Source organism: Camelus ferus, chromosome 7, assembly GCF_009834535.1.
Source record: "Camelus ferus isolate YT-003-E chromosome 7, BCGSAC_Cfer_1.0, whole genome shotgun sequence".
Lineage (NCBI taxonomy): Eukaryota > Metazoa > Chordata > Mammalia > Artiodactyla > Camelidae > Camelus > Camelus ferus.
In genome coordinates, this window is record NC_045702.1 from 65,177,052 (window position 1) to 65,196,503 (window position 19,452).

Consider the following 19,452-nt stretch of genomic DNA (forward strand, 5'->3'; position numbering starts at 1 on the left):
CATAGAATTTAAATGGCTTATCCAAGGACCCACAATGTCAGAAGCAAAGAAATTTAAGCCCCAGCTCTTACTACTTATATAAGTACTGAGCCTCTAAGTCAGGAGTGGCTGAAAATCATGAAATAAAAGATATTAAGTATATTAACACCTATGTATTTATTAGTTAGGTAACAAATCCCTACTTCAAGGTCTTAAAAATAAGCATACACTTTTTGTTTATAGAAAACTATTTTTTAATGCCCTCCCAAATAAATATAAAAGTAGTATTAACAACACTTTGACAAAGAGGTCCTGTGTATCTCAGTCTGGCCTTGAACACAATATAAACAAGTAAAATTCAAAAGCTATGTTTGCTTTTGTTTTCACTCCTAACTTTCACATAGAGTTCTTTCTCCCATCCTCAAACTTTCTTGTGAAAAATTTCATATATACAGAAAAGTATATTGAAATGATAGCACAATAAGCATTTAGACACTCTCCATCCAGATTCATCAACGGTACTTTGGCCTTACATGCTTTATTTCCCTTCACACACACACACACACACACACACACACACACACACACACACAGTGGGTTGGTGGTTTGGTTTGGTTTGATTTGCTCTACCATTCAAAACCTAGTAGACATCATGGTATTTCACTTCTTAGTACTTCCTCATGAATCTCTTAAGCATAAGGCATTCATTTGGCATTTTATCAGGAATATTCTTAATTTGATTTTCTGTTTCACTTAGTTTTATAAGTGAGTCTAAATCAAGAGATATGCAAGTCTTATAAATCTCGACTGATTCAGAAAGTTAGAAAATGAAGAGAATGATGCATTGCCTGGAAGTGCTAGAGAAAGTATCTGTGAGTCCTCAGTAAATTCTCCTGTCAGAGTCAAGTACTATCATCACCCTCAAATAACAAGGATGTCCAAATCACAGGGTTGCTTGATGCTGAATTCAAGTATAGCTACAGGCTCTTCTGTGATTTGCCATCATTTTTACAATTATGTCTGGTGTTCAGATGGTGCTCATCCTCAGCACTTCAGCTTTTGTAATGTGGTGAGGAGTACTCACTAGTCCCTCTACTTTGTTTAATAGTTAGCATATTGGTCTTAAAACTCCAATACAAGATTAACATTATTTAGACATTACACAATCAATGTTCCTCAATGTTTACTCCCTACTCACACAAAAATAAAAGTTGCGAATTTGAAAAATTTAATTATCTCCACATTTTAAAATTGATGATAAGCTTAACAAAACACTATAAATACGAGATTTAAAATGTTTCTAAGAAAAAGATCTTTTCAATGTTGAAACCACAGTAAGATTTAGACAAAACATAGCACAGAAATAGAGAACAATGTTTCAGAGGACAGACTATGGAGTCACATAGCCTGTCTAACTTCTTCAATTTAATAGCTGTATCATGCTAAGGAAATTGTGCCTCATATTCCACATCTATAAAAAGGAAGCTATAATAATATTCATCTTATTGTCTTATTGTGAGAATTACATGAGTATATTGGCAGAACTATGATAACACCAGACACATTTTCATTATTTGAAAATGTTAGTTATATCTAAAATACCACAGTGATTAGAGAAGCAGTTTTCAAACTTCCTGGTCTCAGAATCCCTTTATTGAGAATCTCGAGAGTGTTGTCTAAGTTAGTTATATTTGTCAGTATTTGCCATGTAAGAAATAAAAGTTGAAAAAACTAAAAACATTAATTCATTTTAAAATAATAAACACATCATATGTTAAAGTAAATAATATATTTTAGTAGGAAATAACTATATTTTCTCCCTAGAAATAATGAGAGGAGTGACACTAATTTACAGTACAGTTCTGCACATCTCTTTAATGTCTGGCCACAATAGAAGTCAGGTAGATTTTCATATTTGCTTATGAATTAATGTGTTGCAATATGTTCTTTTGGTTGAAGTATTTAAAGAAAACCCAGACTCACTCAGATATGTAGCTGGAAATACGAGAAGCATTTTAACAGATTTCAGAAAACTTTGGCTATTCCTCTTGATATGTACACCAAAATTTGATAATTGGTCATCTATTAAAACTTCACTGCAATGTGCAGTCTGAAACCAAGTCAGTGAATGCTGCTACACTCCACTACACTGAATGGTCTATTTTGCACTTTGACTACTCTTTTACTCTTGAATGATTTTCTACATTGGTCTTGTTAAAATTACTGGTTCACTGAGTTATGGAGTTCTTTCAAATATTAAGATATTTGATTAAATAAAATAAATTTGTTAATATCACCACCATCTTTATTAGAAAAGTTTATAAGATTTGGGGCACTCTCAAGCTCACAGTGGCTAGCACAAGTTTCCCCAAATCCTAATTTTCTTTTGAAAGCTTGAATTTTACCATTGTCAACAAATACTATCAGTCGATTTCCTTTGAAGTGACAAGATCTCTTCTTTGATTTTCAAGGAAACGTGTGCCAAATACTCACATATTTAAAAAAACAAGACAAAACCAGTTTGTCTGTCAGTTAATGTTTCAAGTGGAAATTACGTTCCATGAAAAGCAGGAGGTTGTTCTGCTCATAACTCAAATGGACAAGTGCTTTTTCTTAAGACAATCATCATAGTTCAGGATGCAGCAAAACATCTTTTGTGTGCTTCTCATTTCATCACACAAAATAATAGACATGTGCTCTCTTGCGTCTAGACAAGGTAGACTAACAGGGGAAGAATTTACCCTCTTCCTTGCAACAACCAAAGAAACAAACAAACAAACAAACAAAACTCAGACAAAATAAATGAATCAAAAGTTTGGATGTCAGCCAAAAAAGCGCTGATCCCTGGAACTCAGCAACCAAATGAAGCTGGCCTGACAAGTGCCCTGATTCCTCCTTCTGGAGGGCTTACGGGTCATGACACAAAGAGAAGGAATGAGACAGCCTGACAGAGTCTCTGAGTTGGGGAGACTGAGAATCCAAGTGACAAAGTGTTCACAGGAAAGAAGAGTGAATGACATGAAGAAACAATCCTGGAAATCATTAGAGTCCCTCAAGAGTTTGTTAGGGTGCTGTCCGTAATATATTTACTTTTTAAAGGTTTTCTTTTTGTTTTTGCAATGTCATTCCATACAAAAGGGATAAAAACCTAACAGTCTCAACAAGAAGTTTACAAGTGAATATTTGGATAGAAAATCTGTACACATTTATCATATACAGCAATTTTATATGGCAAATTAACTGACTGTAAAAAAAAAAAGTTCTTTCTAAACTCCTCTGCTGTCTTAACTCTTGGAATATTATGGGTAGAAGGCCTAGTGCTATTTATAAGTACCAAATTAAGACTATACAACTTACATAAAACCCATTAACTTATCAGCTCAATTTAATATCTTTGAAAACCCAGTGCTTTGTATGAGGAAAAAACCCACCTTGACATATTGACAAACAGCCATGTTTCCATAAAAATATTAAAAGGACCTAATTAGGAGAATACTTAGTCAGACACCACTATAGAAAACCAAAGCTACATTGGTCCCATGAACATACATTATGTTCAAGGCAATTTATTTATTTTTGTTTGTTTGTTTATATATTTATTCATTCATTTGTGTTTTTACTATATTATTTTAATGATCATTCCTACTCATATTTCTTGGTGTTTAGTATTCTAACTAGATACTTGAGGGTTAGTATTTTAACTAGATATTTATTTTGTAAAATTCCTAGATTAACAATAAATTTACCCACTTTAAAACAGAAAGAATTCCACCTCAGATTAAATGTCACTGCTGGTTCTGGCTTAAGGACCAAGTGATTCTTAACATAACTCAGATGGTATGATTTGTTGCATCATGGAACAAGTCCAAACCTTTCCCATCATTTCCAGAAAAGATTATTATTTACTTTTTAAATGGTCAGTACCTCCCAAGTCATCATCCTTGTATAGTTACCTACACATGCCTTTTATTGTGATTATAAACTTTTGCTGGCTTTATCTGTACTTAAAAGCCATTAGAATGCTCATCCAGCAATTTTATCTGCTAGAAAATGAGGGTTTGAATCTGACTCAGTAATTCTTCCCTTTAGAACACCTGGCTAAACAATCATTCTGAAACAGGATGTGAATTAGTTCATGTGTATGATCATCAGAGCTGATCAACCAATGGACAATATTTCTACCTAGTTATCATGTGCAGGAATTATTTAGTAAATAGGCATCTGCTACAGGGCGCTATGCTGTAGAGTTCTTGGCAGAATTCCTACTGTTACTGAGAATATTTGGATCACTCAAAATTAGTCCTCTTCTTTCTTACAGATTCTGATTACACACAGACACATATACCCACAGACACACACATAATCTGTATATACAGGAAAAAGTAAACTCAGTATATTTATATTCCCTTCCTCTTTTAGGCATATGTTGCCATCTTGCTTATCAATAATAACTATACATATATATTTACTTTATGTATACTTATTCTTAAATGTTGAAAGAAACTGTATGAATATGTAGAATACATGTACTCATGCATTCTATTCTACTTATTAAAATCAAGAGAAAACCATCTACTCTCAAAGTTACCCTTTTTTGGCATTACAACTACTCCATTGCACATTTTATTCTCACATTTTCTTTGAGTTTCTTTTTGAACTCGTGGCCTTCAGTAGACTTGAATTATTTTAATTATTCACAGTATCAAGCTCACATTTTCTTCTCTTAGCTGATGACAATGTCCTTCAGTTGAATTCTTTATTTTACAATAGTCCTGATACATTTTTTTAAACTTTCTGAGTTTAGGGCAAAAATAGGAAGTTTTATATCCATTTAGAATACTGTCTCAGAATAGAATAAAATCTCTAAGAAACTCTAGTTTCCTTTTTTATGTGATTAGGATTAAAAATAAAAATCTTGGCAGGAGGAGGTGCATCTGAGATGATGGAGCTGCCTCTGTTAGCACCTCCAATTTTCAAGTAATACAAAAATCAACTGACTAAGACAAATGAGTACTGTAGTTCTGTTTAGAAGTGACAGTACACAATGTCCAGGGATGTTTTCCTACATGTGCATGACATTTTTTTTTTAAGAAGTATTTTCTGTCAACCATTTACATTTTCTGTTTAAAAGCCTGTGGAAAAACAGCTTCAGAACACCAGGGATTTTGGCTACCCATTCAGCGGCCTGAGCAGTGGGAGCTGCAGACCAGTCCTCAGGGATGGGCTGAGCACTCCTGTCTTCAGCTGAACAGGCACCAGGATACCCGTGCCTTCAGAAGCCTCTGCAACTTCAGGTTAAATAGCAGTTAATTCAGGAGCTGGAGCAGTCCATTCACCCTGAAAACTTCCTCCTTGCTCACAGCTGTTTCAGACGTGGCCGGTGCCTCCTTTTCAGTCTCTTCACGATCTCTGAAGAACTAAAAATGATCTCCCATGATGTTTACAGGATAGGGCCACGCACGCGCAGAACTTCCTGAGACAGCATCCACCACACCAAACTATGTGAGCTCCCTTGTTGCTGGGTAGGATGGCAATGTCCACATAGAGCAGAGGACAGTCCGTTGCACAGAGTAGTATTGGGCAGGTTAACATAAGATGCCTGTGTGAGATCAGCCCTGGGATCAGCAACCACTTTAAGTAGCAGCTCCCAGAAGGCTGCCTGGATCTGGTCTGTGAAGGTTTTAGGAGTAAAGCAGCCAGCAATAGGAGTGGCTCCAGTGGCAGCAGCAAACAATAGCACAGCTCTCTGGTCAGTATCCCTGAAGGATATGACACTGGCATCCGCCAGGTTTTCAATGGCAACAATGGCTCAGGCTGCCAACAGAAGCTTCTCCCAGGTTCTCTTCAGATTTATGGTGTAAGATACCATCATTTTTCCTTTCACAGATGTACTGTTCCATCTGGAAGTCAAGGTGGGTGCCAGCTCAGTGGGTTCCTGCTGCAAGGAATTTGAGGACATTCTTCTCCTTCATTTGCAGACCACCAAGGGCTATGAACATTGTGGAAGTTTCCCGTAAGTTACAGCAGGAACCCAGAACAGAGCCATATGGACCCCTATCTGGTAGTGTTGTATACAGAATACTGCCATGGTGCCTTCCATGGATATCAAAATTTCATCATATATTGTTCTAGGACATATTACAAGTAAGTGTTTCATCATACATTTTTATTAAGAATTTTGTATTTGTATTTATTCCCAAGAGATACATTTCTAGTAATCAAAGTATGAGGATCTAGGAGACTGAACAAGGGAAAATAAATTGTCTGGTAAACAGAGCATCTGACATCCACATAACATAAAATTTCAACTTTTCTTTTGTTAAGTCTACTTCACTGAGGCACAATTTAAAATTTTTAATTCAACTTATTGAAACTGAAGAAACAAAAACAGTTCACTCATTTCTCCCATTGCTCACCCCATGGCTCTGACAACCACCAATCTGTTCTCTATATCTATAAGCTTGTTTTTGTCCTTTTTCGTTAGATTCTACATATAACAAAGATTATATGATATTTACCTTTCTCCGTCTGGCTTATTTCACGTAATATAATGCTCTCAAGAGGTCCATCTATGTTGTTGCAAATGGCAAGATTTCATTTTTTTGGCCGAAAAATATTATATATATATATATAATGGAATATTATATATTATATATATATATATATTATATATATATAAAATATTCCATTAATGAGGAACATTATATATAATTTTATATACACACACACACACACACACACACACATACACATACACATCTCCAGTTTCCTTATCCATTCATCCCACTGATGATAGACACTCTGTTTTCATATTTTGGTTATTGTAAATAATTCTGTAATGAACATTGTGGTGCATATATCTTTCCAAATTAGTGTTTTCATATTATTCAAATACCCAGAGAAGGAATTGCTGGATCATATGATAGTTCTATTTTTAATTTGCTGAGAAACTTCCAGACTTTTTTCCATAGTAACTACATCAATTTCCAATCCCACCGATACATGAGGGTTCCCTTTTCTTCATATTCTTTCAAACATTTGTTATTTTTAGTCTGTTTGGTAATAATCATTTTAACAGGTGTGAGGTGATATCTCACTGTGGTTTTAATTTGCATTTCCTTGATGATTAATGATGTAGAGTATCTTTTTATGTATGTGTTGGCCATCTGTATGTCTTCTTTGGGAAAAATTATATTCAGGTCTTCTGCCCATTTTTTTAATTGAATTGTTTGGGGTTTTTTTCTTTCAGTTGTATGAGTCCTTTACATATTTTGGATAATAGCCTCTTATCAGATATGTGATTTTCAAGTATTTTCTCTCATCCAGTAGGTTGCTTTTTAATTTTGTTGATGATTTCCTTTGCTGTGCAGAAGCATTTTAGTTTGATGTAATCCCATTTGTATATTTTTGCTTTTGTTGCCTTTGCTTTTGGTGTCAAATCCAAAAAAAAAAAAAAAAAAAAAAAACCTAGACAGATGTCAGGGAGCTTACAGTCTGTTTTTTTTCTAGTTTTATGGTTTCAGGTCTCAACTTCAAGTTTTCAATGCACTTTGAGTTAATTTTTGTGTACGGTGTAAGATACTGGTCCAGTTTCATTCTTTTGCATGTTGCTGTCCAGTCTTCCCAACAACATTTATTGAAAAGACTATCATTTCCCCATTGCATACTCCTGGCTACTTTGTTGTAATTACCCATATATGCGTGGGTTTATTTCTGAGCTCTCTATTTTTGTTCCATTGATCTATGAGTCTGTTTTTATGCCAATATATTGTTTTTGTTACTATAGCTTTGTAATATAGCTTGAAATTAGGGAATGTGATGTCTCCAGCTTTATTCTTCTTTCCCAGTCTTGCTTTGATTATTCGAAATCATTCAAGTTTCCATATAAATTTTGGGATTGTTTGTTCTTTTCTGTGAAAAATGCCATTAGAACTTTGATAGGGATGAATCTGTATAATGTTTTGGTAGTATAAACCTTTAAAATAAACCATGCTATTGGCTATATTCCTATGTCGTTTTTATGTTATTATAATTGTATTTGATTAAAAATATTTATAAACAGAATTTTTGTGCATAATTTTTCTTATCAAGATTTTTTTTTGACACAGAACTGCCACTTACTCTAAAAGTAAGTAGAGTTCAAATTATTTCTGATTATAGCCTCCCAGACTAGAGTTCACTGGTATGTACTAAAAAGTAAATGAATCCTGAAAAATAGCCCCATAACTGGAGAAGAGCTCTCTCTCTGTAATTATTTAAACCATGTATTATTTACCTGAAAAAGTCTTAACTCATTTTTTAATAATGTTTCTGATTTAAAAAAATCAGCAATTTTGGCATAAGTGTGGAAATGTGTTATAGTACTTAAAACAGCTAGGAACCCGGACCTAGCCCTGTTCTTATCACTAAACCCTGAGTAAGTCACCTCACATCTCTGGTTCTCAGTTTCCTCATCCAAGTGGAATAAACTCACAAATACATCATCAATTATCTAAAACTTCTTTTTTTCTTTTAGGTTTTTATTTTACAAATAGCACAGACTATTTCAGAAGCTTAGCCTTCTTACATAATATCAACCGAATTAAAGCTCTCCTTAAATTAATGAGGAAGCAAGCATTCAGAACAGATTTTTTTCATTATATCATTAACAGAAATAATGAAATCGAAGTACATTGGCCTTCTAGAAGCAGTCTTTTTCAAACCCTCAGACTCTGTATTTCCATACCCTTTAGTTGTCCTAAAATGTCTTAAGGGCTGACTTACTGAGTTTCTACTTTCTTCATTTTAATCTCTTAATCCCCTAGCAATAGATCAGGCACATGTAATCACCTAATTTTTCTTATAATTTAACTGAAGTACCTCAGTTAATCCTTACTGTCACCTAAAAAGATAAGCTGTTTTCAATCTATTTTATTGATTAGGAAAATAGGCTCAGAAAGGTTAAGTAATTTCCTTGAAATCCCAGGGATCGTAAACTAGAAAAGTAAGATTGCATTGTCATATCTTCTAAAGTTAAAAAAGGTGGATAACTCTCATTACAGAGGTAAATAATCTTTCCTTGAGATCTCTGAAGATGATTCATTTCACATCACCAATAAAATATTTTCTTAAAAAGAGGAAGATAGGTGAGCAGAAGAAAGCAGAAAGGAACACTGAAAAAGGTCAGGAATTTTTAATTTGCCAATTTCTATGACCTGAATCTAAATGTACATCGGGCTAAAGATAATAATTTAAAAAAAGCATCAAATAAAAATTGAGTTTAACACAAAATACTCACTGTACTAATAATACTAAGATTATTTTAAAACTGACAGTCTAGCTGGGGAGTTGCACTAGGTTCAGCCTTACAGAAAAATTTCAAACAGCAATGGCTAAAGTCAGTAACACTTAAGATGGCTGATTTAGAAAATGACAATCACCACCGTTTTTAGTACTAATCCCTCTTTTGATTTTTTTTTTTTTTTTTGTGGGGGTGGGTACCAAGACTATTTGTGGTCTAATTACAGGCTGGGAGCAAAAAAAAAAAAAAAAAAAAAAAAATTAATGTGAGATGCTAAATCAGTAAATGTTTAGTGATGTACTGATTTAAATATCTCTAAACAATAGCAAATGCATAAGATAAATTCTAGTATTTATGGGATGGGAGGACAGTGAACTATTTTCTCTGATGTATTTTCTGAGTAAGAATAGTGCATATTCAGGCTCAAATGCATCACCACTGCCTTCTACAAAACACATACAGCAGAATTAGTTAATTAATTGGAGAAACAATTCCATCTAATATTTCTTGTAAGTCAGTAAGTTCCACATAAATTATTCGGTAAAAGGAAAGAAATAAAAGAATTAGAAAGAAACATTTCTTCAGGTGTATAAAGACTGATAAAGATGGTTATAAATATTTTAAGATCTATACAACATAAAAAGCGAAAACAAAATTAAAAGAGAGGCAATCAGTGGAGAGAAAAATCGGCAAATACACAACAGAAAATCTGTTAATATATTTTTAACATGTAAAGAACACTTAAAATCAGTAAGAAACAATCATTTCAATTTTAAAGATGCAAAGAGCAAGAATAGGCAATCTATCATAAGAAAAATCCAAATATCCAGTAAATGTGAGGAAGAAAAGTTTAGAATCCTGGTTAATCAAACACTTTAGAGGCACTTTTCCAGTAAGATACTATTTTTTTCATCTCTAATTCTAGTTTTCAGTAAAAGTTCAAGAATTAACATCCACTACTGAAGAGAGTTTAAACTGGAAATATCTTTCAAAATTTGGGGGCAAAATGTGACAAAAGCATTAAAAAATGTGCCTACATTTTAACCAGAGAATTTGATTGCTTAAACTTTATCTTTAGAACATGAACAGAAATCCACTAGGGTATTAACTAAATGTATCATTTCTAATATGAATATTTAGATATGACCTAAATATTTAATGACTATTAAATTGCTGACTGCTTAAGTAAACACTGAAGCATTACTACCATGGAATACAATGCAGCCACTTAAAAATATCATATTGTATAAGATTAATTGAAGAATTAAGGGAAAATGTGAAGAATAAGGAAGTCTAATGACAGAAAGTACATTAGTGGTTAGCTAAGGCTGGGAGATTTGGGGAGGAAACTGAAAGTGACTGCAAATGGCTATGTTTTTTTCAGGGGAAGGAGGCATGATAAAAATATCCTAGAATTAATTGTAGTAATGGTTACACAACTCCATGAATATAGTTAAAAACAAAACAAAACAAAACGAAACAAAACACTGAATTATGTACTCTAGATGGGTGAATTTATGGTATTTCAATAAAGCTGTTATAAAAGATCAGAGAAGTCAAAACATAAATGAAAAATTGGGTAAAATACTTGTTATATATGTATATATATCCTAAATAAAGAGCTAACATCCCTGTTATTTAAATACTCTAAAAATTTGAGGATAATTATCTGAAAAATTAGAAAAATGGGCAAAAGACATGAACAGACAGTTCACATAAAAAGATTGAAAAATAATGTTTAAACTTATGAAAAGATTTTTACTTCATTCACCATAAAAGAAATGCAAATAGAAGCTACACTAAAGATTTCACATACACATACATACAAAGTGAGTGCATATAAAAACTGGCAAAATCTGAATGAGGTCATTAGTAAACAGTATTGTACAAATATGTCAGTTCCTGCCTTTGATCATTGTACACCGGTTACATAAAATATTGTCACTGGGGGAAGCTGGGTATAGGGTACACAGAAAATTTTTACATTTTGCTATTTTTACAACTTTCATGTAAATCTAAAATCATTCCAAAATAATTTTTTTTTAAGATGTAAGGAAATGTTAACATACTGAGTTTGGAAGAAAGTCATAAAAAGGCATGCATATAGGATCCCAGTATGTTGAAAACATATAGTCTTCAAACTGAACAAAAGGATAGAATAAAAAAACTATTATCTTTAAGAGACTGAATTTTAAGTGATTTGTATTTGTGTGTACATGGGTGAGTATTTCTATACTTTTCAAAATTTCTTTTTTTTGGGGGGGAGTGGAGGTAATTAGGTTTATTTATTTACTTATTTATTCTTGGACGAGGTACTGGGGATTGAACCCAGGACCTCGTTCATGCTAAGCATGCGCTCTACCGCTTGAGCTACACCCTCCCCCCTCAAAATTTCTAACTTGAACATTTTTGTCATAGAGAGAAATTTTTATTAAAATAGTAGAAAAGTGCAGTACGTTCTATGTCTATAACTTTACCTGCCTGAGAGCAGTTAGCAAGCTGGACAGAGCCTTTGCATTGTTTTTTTAACTTATTTTCCTACAATTCTACAATAAACCAACTGATACACATTATTTTTTAGACAAATCAAAGCTCGCAACTGCTGCTAGAATTTCTAGAAGGAAATTAAAGTTACATATAAGATAACACATCAATGACTTTGATGTTCTATATCCAAAGCATTACTTCAGAGAAAACCTGTTAGGCACCATTCAATTTGACAAGCCTTTTAAAAACATAACTTTTCATCCCTATTACGAATCACTTTGTGCTCTGGTTAATTTGATCAGCATAAACATTTTAATTACATAATTTGAGTTCCCTAATGCCCTTTGGCAACACCAAGCCTCAGCCTAATTCCTTTTTAATATCAAGTCTGAGTTGGTTTGTAAGAAATTCTCCAGAAGTAGCTGCAATATTTTTTCTTTCCGTCTTAGCCCCATTAGAACACGCTCATTAAACAAATTCTGCTAGTGCAGCACTGTGCCAAAACATCAGTGGGCACATAAGAGATTAGAGAATCAAAAATCAGTGATGGGACATTAGCTTAACTTTCTCCAAACAACTTAAATACATGGTTTACAAATGCATTTTACTATGTTAAAAAAAAAAAGAAGAAAGAAACCTAAAAGATGTAAAGGTAATCAAGATGGTTATAATTAACAACGTAATTGATGGAACTATTACAATCATTACTGCAATAACATATATTTAGAGGAAATTACAGCACACATTATGAGTAAATAAATAACACAACTTTTTATATTCCTCTCAAAGAGGATTTTATACCAAACAATAAATGTCTTAACTCTTTACCATTTTAACAAACAAATAACCATTCCCAGGCTACAAAAGTTTTGAGGAACTTATGAATAAAAATCACATAAGCCATTAAAATAAAATACTACCAATTTCTTTTCCTTATTTTTTCAGTTAAAACAACCTGGGGGATCTCTGCCCATTTTGTTATATAAAACTTCCGTAGTTTTCTCAGAAAGGGGAACTATTTCAATTACCAATTGTAAAGTTTAATCTCAAATTCTGGCTAAAATGAGTTTTTTACTTTCCCTTTAATAGGGCCATGCTGGTTCACTAGTTGCTCCTTTAACTGTTTTCTTTGAGCTTCATTTATTACCACCAGAAGGGATGTCTCGCCAAGGTGGCACTACTGAAATAATGACTGATACTTTATCAGAGAACAGGCTCAGATCCATGTGGCTTTAGCAGACTGGATTCAGCACTATGATCTGGTCAACAGATCCCTCAGTGACCGCATAGATCATTAAAAGAGAAAAGAGACATCTAATCTCAACACTAGATGTGATGATAGATAAAGGATAATGGATGATCTCAGTAAAACAATTCTCTCCTCTTTCTCTATCCTAGTAGGTGAGTAAAGATAGACTTATTTGGTGGAGCAGTAATGAGAACACAGTTAGGACACTCCTACAATTACAGAATATTTTATGTCAGATGATCTAATTTTTTTCTTTTTTTTTTCTTTTTGCCTTTGAGGACATCTTAGAAAACTCACTGACCAAGAATAAACTAAACAAAAACTTGAGTTCTTCTCATCTTAGGAAACTGTTCAAATGAATACTAGTTCCTCTTTAAAACTGTTTCACTTTGTACCGGTATTTTTTGAAAACCAGCCAGAATTGTTATCTATTTTTGGGGGGAATTTATTACAGAAAAATCCTATTCTTCAAATTAATTTATTATTGGGTAAGGGAGAGTATGATTGCATTTGTGTTTTAAATGTTTATTGAGATGACAATAAGAAAAAGAATTCAGAAGAGTAGATTGGAGAGATAATGAGGAGACTATTACAGTTCTGTATAGGAAGCGGTCAGTAATTTAACTTAAACTTGTTGGCAGCAGAGACAGAAAGAATGGGGTGGACCAAGAGGTTCTTAGAAGGTAAAATTAACAGACTTCATAATTATTTTGCAGTAATTAGTGGGAAAAAATGGTCCCCAGATTTCTGACATACATGAAAAAGTGCTTTGTATTTACTGAGACGATGCATGATGAAGAGGGTGCAGTCCTATGTCTTGGAGATTTTAAGAGTGGAGAGAGGAGAAGAAGATGGACAATGGATGAGGAATCGAGTTTGGGTCACATTCGGTTTTGGCTGATGAGATAGTAAAGTGAGATAGTGGAGTTCAGATACTAAATAAGAAGTTAAAAAGCGTCCATTGACAGATGATTGGATAAAGAAGAAGTGGGGTGTGTGTGTGTGTGTGTATGTGTGTGTGTGGCAAACATCATGCTATCACTTATATGTGGAATCTAAAAAAAATGATACAAATGAACTTATTTACAAAACAGAAACAGACTCACAGACATAGAAAACAAACTTATGGTTACCAAATGGGAAAGGTGGGGGTGGGATAAATTAGGAGTTTGGGATTTACAGATACTAACTACTATGTCTAAAATAAACAACAAGATCCTACTGCATGGCACAGGGAACTATATTCAGTATCTTATACTAAGCTATAATGAAAAGAATATGAAAAAGAATATACATATGTATAACTGAATCACTATGCTGTATACCAGAAACTAATACAATGTAGTAAATTAACTATACTTCAATTAAAAAAAAGTGGACCTAGAACTCAGATAAGAGGGAAAACTGAAAATGCAACTATGAGAGAGAGATCAGAACATCAAAGGCAAAAGGCATCATCATGAAAGTTCTTCTAAATATTTGCCTAAGTGAGTTAGTTAAAAAACAGACACATTTGCACAAGCAACTCAAACCACAAATATTTTTAAGATGAGTGTTTTATAGCACCAACCAGAATTTAAAATTGTATACTGACATCCTTTTTTTATAATTATTAAATTATATTTTAATCTGTATCAAAATTCTTAAAGCTTCGCTGATTCAAACGTTTATTTAAAAGAACTGTGTGCTGTATCCTTCTCTTGGAGACTAACAGTATATATCACACACTGGAATACTAAGGCTCCTAAAAATTCTATAGTTAAAACATGACTTAATTTTGTTTAAACCAGTGTTCCCTCAGTTTATTTGAACACAATGCCCATTTTTGAGTAATGGGTTTTTGCAGACCTAATGTTCACAGCATACAATTTTTATTAAAATGTTAATCCACACAATTTTCAGAATTGCTTTTGGTTTTGCTGCTTATTTCTCTACATGACATCTGGCAGCAATAACAGGTACAACTGTTTTACCTCTGAAACAGATTTATTTTCTATGAATCCTTTTTAAATTATTTATTCCTCAAACATTTTTTTCTGTGAAAAATTATCCAAATAAAATCTTCCAATTAATGAATCAGGTTCATATATTCCTTACTGCTAGCATTGCTCTGGTAAAAGAAAATCTGCATGAATTTTGCCAGATCCCTTCTAGGTCTAAAATTATGTAATCCTCTGCAAAATATATTCATGATTCTCCCTTTTAAAAAAAACTGCCTATTGCCAAAGTCTTTCTGCACTATGAACTTACAACAATAAGTTAGTAGGACTCTACTGTAAAACAAAAATACTGGAGCCATGAAACAAAGATGCTTTGGAATTCATCCGAGATTAGCAATACTTCTTAAAGTCACCATCCAACTAAGTCTCCTGAGAAAGACCTGAGCATAAATTGAATTTATATCTAAAAGCCCTAATTAGACCCCTGTTGAAGCCATTATCATTAGATTTTTCTATTGTGCCTGGCTGCTAAAATAGTTGTTCTCAATGTGTACAATAAATGAGAAGCAACATCAAATCATAACATATTCAAACTGGAAGGCACCTTAGAGATTAGCTATTCCAACCTCTTCAATTTACAAATGAGGAAAAGGAGATCCACCGAGGTTAAGTGACTTGCCTAGAAGCAGTTTTCAAAACCAAAATTTGTTACCAGTATTTAGAGGATATTGTGTGAATTAAAAGGTTTTGAAATGTTATGAAATATTTCCTCTAATCAACTACATAAAATCAGTTGTAGAAAAGAAAAAGTACTGAACTCATTAGATTTACATGTGGGCGCTGAGATTAGTGTTTTCTGACATCACTATATTATTCATTTTCAAGTATTTTGTCACATATTCCATTTATGATGAATTTCAATGCATACATCATGAAACGCTGCAGGAATTTTGAATCATCTGCTATGAGAAATTTTCCTGTCTTATTAAAAAGCAAGCTGCCTTCTTCAGAACAAAATATTTGTTGACTTTGTAGTTGAAGCTGAATTCTCACAAAGGGCATACACATATAAAATAAGTGTGTTTCATCCTATATTGTTCTGTCATAGATGAGGCAGGAATGGACCAGGTCAGTATTGATTCAAAGAGGAAACTAAGTCAAAAGAACTTGGTGGACATTGGTTGAGACACAGGAAGTACTTAAGTCAGAGTCATCCTCCTCTAGGTACAGAATGGCATTCAGCAAGATTTTCTCAAAAAAGAAAGAGCCACAATGTTGGGAAGAAATGTGAGAATTCACTTAAGAGTTAAATTCTTCTAAAAATATGAGGAAACTGAGGGCCAAAGGGAAAAAAAAAAGCGACTTACTTAGATTTTATATGAGTCAGTAGATAAGTCAGGGTTAGAGGCCAGGTCTCCTGGGATATAGAACACTCCACACTGTGGAGACCAGAGGACACGGGGATCTGCAGGCCATCATGTGTGTGAAGAAGTCAAGTGACAGACAAGGGAGTATCTGGGCTATCATCTGAGAGTGTCTTTAGCGTCCCAGAGATCCAGCCAGTACATCTGATCCTCTACACACCGTATGTTCAGAGTCTAGTACCCTGTGGCCTTTGGATTCCATTAAATTAAAGTTATTTCTTTCTCTTGCAATCTTCTCTTCCTCTATTGATTGTGGGACATGATTGAGAGAGATTTCACTGTGCATAAACTGTGATCTTATCACTGTCACTAATGCCAGGGTCTGCAGCTTTACCCGTAAAGTACCTGATATCCTGAGAAAGTGTGATTCTGCAAAGTGAGATCGATTATCTTCACTTTCGCTCAGAATCATCTCTCACAGGACTCAACTCACCTCATCCAACTCTCCCTAACCCAGCCATCCATCTGCCTTTTTAAAATGGTGACCCTTTGAATGTAGAACTAGATGAAGAACAAAAGTTCCCAGAAAAACTCGAATCTGCCATTGTCTTTTAGGCCTAGGAGTTTCTAAGGATTTGCCAAAACCACAATTACTTGGATTTTCCTTCAGTGATGTGGATGTAGTTGATTAACCCTGCTATCTTCACTAAGAACTATTATAATCCATCGGCCATTTGTCCTAAGCTTTCTCCAGAGACCTACTGAATCTTTACTGCTGATTGCCAACTTCTGGTTCCTATTATTTTGGCAAATCCACTTACTAAAAGGATAGGATACATTTAGCTTGAATTCTGAGATAGGGTTCCAGGCTCCGGGATGTGTCAGGTGCAATCTAAAAATGAAGAACAGGAGCCAGAAAACCATTGGTACTACAAAAGGAGCTGTGTTCAGCAGGAGGCTTACAGGAGATTGCAAAGAAGCAGTGAAAGATAAAGCAAGGGGCACGAACGGATCAAGAAGTGATATTTAAATAATCTGAATTTGAAAATGCTTGATAAAATTAGGTTTCTCCTAGTAGTTTTCTACTGAATTAGTAGTTTTCATTTATCAGATACTCAGGCTTCCTTACTTGGTCTTTGCAGACACTCTCAGAATAATGGAGTTTGTGGAGGAGGTTGCCATGCATAAACCAAACCACAGGGTCAGAATCAGCACAGTGGTCTCTCTGCTGCAGCTGCCTCACTGTCCTTTCCCTTAAATGCACTGAGGCTGCAGCCCTTTCTTTCTGGGGTCACCACCGTGGGAACCCTTGGCTTCTATTGCCCCTGGGAACTTAATGCCTCTATCAGTATTTTTCTTTTTTGTTTTGTTTTGTTTTGTTTTGTTTTGGTTTGTTTTGTTTTGTTTTGGTGGGGGCAGTTTACAAGTAGATTACTAGGTTTACTTATTTATTTTTACTGGAGGTACTGGGGATTGAATTTGACCTCATGCATGCTAAGCAGGAGCTCTACCCCTGAGCTATGCCCTCTCTCTTCAGTATTTTTCTTGTTTCCAGATCTTTTCATCTCATCTTTCTCTCATCCAGTAAGAAAGCCTCCTATTCTTGTAGTGTCCAGCCATTAATCAGTTGTATTGGCCACAAGAGCAGAAGCTCTCCTTGTCCCTCTACAAGTTTGCTGTAAGTTCATGGTACCTGGGGACTGAGGAGTGATGTGTCAAGTGTATTCAGCTCACTGCCCTGGAAACCAATGCCATTCCTCACCAGAATCTCCTCTTCACCCCCTTCACGCCCATCTTACAGGTCTAGATCCTAAGTCTGGTTCCCCCTGCTGACTTCTCATGGTGACATTTTCCTTTTAAAAACTTTTGTCCCCTCTTGAATTGTGGCTTTGGTCAGGGGATAAAGAATTTGCCAAATATCTCAGTATATAGATGAACCTTCCATATGGATAGACTTCATATTCTTACATCCCCAGGAAGGACCACTGTCCAGCGCAGACTGTAAACAGTCATCATGGAGATGGTTTTGAGGGTTTCATTTTGAGTGTTTGCACCCTGATGCCACCTCTAATGTGTGTATGCCCTGTGTTTACACGGCAGTTTTATAAGTAGACTCACAAGAGTAATTCTAACAATGTACCTTGTCATCTCTTACAGAATTTTTTACCAAGTGAATGCTTGATGAGAGGACTCTTGATTACTCAAGATAAGGGACAGAGCCAACAATATGGCTAAACCAAAATGGAAAATCACTTATGTTTCTTTACTTTATTTGTATTTTTAAAAGTGGTCAAGAATAGAGCTATTCTTGGAATTTATGTCACTTCAAAATTGTGGCACTACTGTCAAGCCTCAATGAATCATATTATTTTCCACCCCACTTCTCTGTGGGATTACCTCTTTTTCTCTCTACAGTATTGATTAAGAGGATCAATTTTACAATTGAGGAAAGCATCAGACTAAACAGAACTTTGTTCAATTGTTCTTACACTGACGCTCACTTCTTTTTGCTCTTTTTACTCTCCCAGGCTGAAAGAAGGTAATTAAACATTGTAGGATAAAAGGTCTTCCCCTCAGCACCTGCTGGCCTGTGGGCTGTATTTAGCGATAAATATAAACAAGGGTGGCAATAATGTTAATGAACTTGAAGCAGAGAAAATAACCAGAAAAACAAATCAGGATTACTTGTAGATAGACTATCATGAGGCTCTCTCATCAATGTTTAGTGTCCTTTTTTGTTGTTATTCCCCTAAAATTACAGCTTACTTTTGATGTTTCACTTTTGTAAAAACTTTTTTCATGAAATGGAGGCTGTTTCAAAAGCCTCAAGAATACCAATAAAAAACTTTCTATGCAGTTCTATTGCCTTGAGAAGTCTGATTAGAACATCACTATGGTAAAAGAAAATGAATAAATGTAGTATCATTAGTTGGCCTTATATTCACATAATCTCTCTAGTGTGGCAGTTGGATTCAGATATGAATCAATGGCAGTTCATACTATCACCCAACCACAGAGAAAATTTTGGATTTCCACCTATAGCAAACTATTCATTACAGTAATAGAATAGAATGCTTCCAAAAGCCAATGATGCTCCAATATTCCTTCTCCTCAAATAAAGCACAAATAGCATAAATTGTGGCAGACTAAAAT

The 19,452-nt window shown here is 34.4% G+C and overlaps 1 protein-coding gene and 1 pseudogene across 7 annotated transcripts in view; both read right to left on the reverse strand.

The window, feature by feature from the left end:
- The window catches only part of ZNF804B (zinc finger protein 804B), an 871,803-nt gene that overhangs the window by 382,083 nt on the left and 470,268 nt on the right, over positions 1 to 19,452 (reverse strand). The gene's annotated exons all lie outside the window — the stretch shown is intronic.
- LOC116664993 lies at positions 5,135 to 6,033 on the reverse strand (annotated as a pseudogene).